Source organism: Austrofundulus limnaeus, unplaced genomic scaffold (genome assembly GCF_001266775.1).
Source record: "Austrofundulus limnaeus strain Quisiro unplaced genomic scaffold, Austrofundulus_limnaeus-1.0 Scaffold10, whole genome shotgun sequence".
In the NCBI taxonomy this organism is placed as follows: Eukaryota; Metazoa; Chordata; class Actinopteri; order Cyprinodontiformes; family Rivulidae; genus Austrofundulus; species Austrofundulus limnaeus.
Window position 1 is genome coordinate 86,382 of NW_013952412.1, and position 1,316 is coordinate 87,697.

The following is a 1,316-nucleotide window of genomic DNA, read 5'->3' on the forward strand; positions in this document are numbered from 1 at the left end:
ATATAATATGAATAATAAACTTTTACTTTGAGTTAAATGTTTATAAATGCACTATAGGTTTTTACAGTTTTGTTGAGTTTTAATAAGATGAGGGCCGCTTAGGGCAATGTGATGGTGGGGGGTAACAGGGAGGCGAAGCCCCTCTGTAGCTCTTGCATTTTAAGAGTTTTATAGGGTCGTACATGTTCTGCTAAAAAGTTTTCTGGAGGTTTTAATAAATGTAACATTATTTTGTTGAATTTAAACTTGAGTTTTTTTTTTGTTTGTTTTATCTTGATATTTCCATGAGAATTTCTTTGAACATGAAATCTGATTGAGTGATTGATCCATGTCAAGGGTTACATGCAGGATCAGCTATGAAGTGTTTAAAACAAATTTGTTTTAGAGAAAAGAGCTMGAATTATCACTAGAAAAGATTACAGCATCCATCAAATACATTATTTTATCAGTTGAAGTCATTGAAGTTATGAGTTAGTTGATYATAATATTTTACTRTTTATGTAAGACTCACAAAAACATATCACCTTTAAACATCCAAGTAAATTTTGCGAAGAGAAAGAGTATTATCTTAAGAAGAAGTAAATGTTTGTGAAGGTTTGGTTCTGTAGGAACGATCTACTTTAATCCAGGGAAAAGGTTTGTGGAATGGTCTGAAAGATTAATGTTAAAAATGCCAGATCATACATATTTAAGAGAATGGTAAAAGTTTTTTTAAAGGAAAATGGAAAAGCATAATGTGAATACGAATTGTTGTTTTGATTTGATGTTTTTGTTTAGTTTTTTTGTAATTTACTATTATTTGAAAATGTCAGATTTTTTCTGCTTTCTGCTGCCTTTCATTTTATTTGTGATATCTATATTTTTTCCTCTATTGTTGATATAGTTGTTTTGTTTTTAATGAAATGAATAAAAAATATAAGCAGCTCTTAGACTTAAAATGCATTCATTATCAGAATGGGATGTTTGATGACTAAATTTCTGAGACAAGAATTTTTCCACACTTTCTCATTCTCAGTGTTTCTGAGAAGGCTATGGGCAGGTCTTTGTTTTAAATTTTGACATGCAAGTGGAGCGTTCATAACTTCGCCCACTTTAAAATGGTTGTATTATCCCTTTTATTAAATACTGCTCCCACTTATGTTTGCCTGTTGAGAACAGAGAACATCATGTTGGCTGAGTGAAGCTCCTCATGTTTGGTTTGGGTTAATGAGAAACATTTTAGGTGCGCGCAACAAGAGGCAAGAGGTGTGGAAAGAGGAAAGAGATATGTGTGTGTGTGTGTGTGTGTGTGTGTGTGTGTGTGTGTGTGTGTGTGT

The 1,316-nt window shown here is 32.2% G+C and overlaps 1 protein-coding gene across 1 annotated transcript in view; it reads left to right on the forward strand.

Moving 5' to 3' along the window:
* her3 (hairy-related 3) overlaps positions 1-245 on the forward strand; it is a gene marked incomplete in the record, with an annotated part of 1,414 nt that extends 1,169 nt beyond the window's left edge. The window contains 1 exon segment of the mRNA XM_014001640.1: positions 4-245.
* Positions 246-1,316: the final 1,071 nt, after the last annotated feature.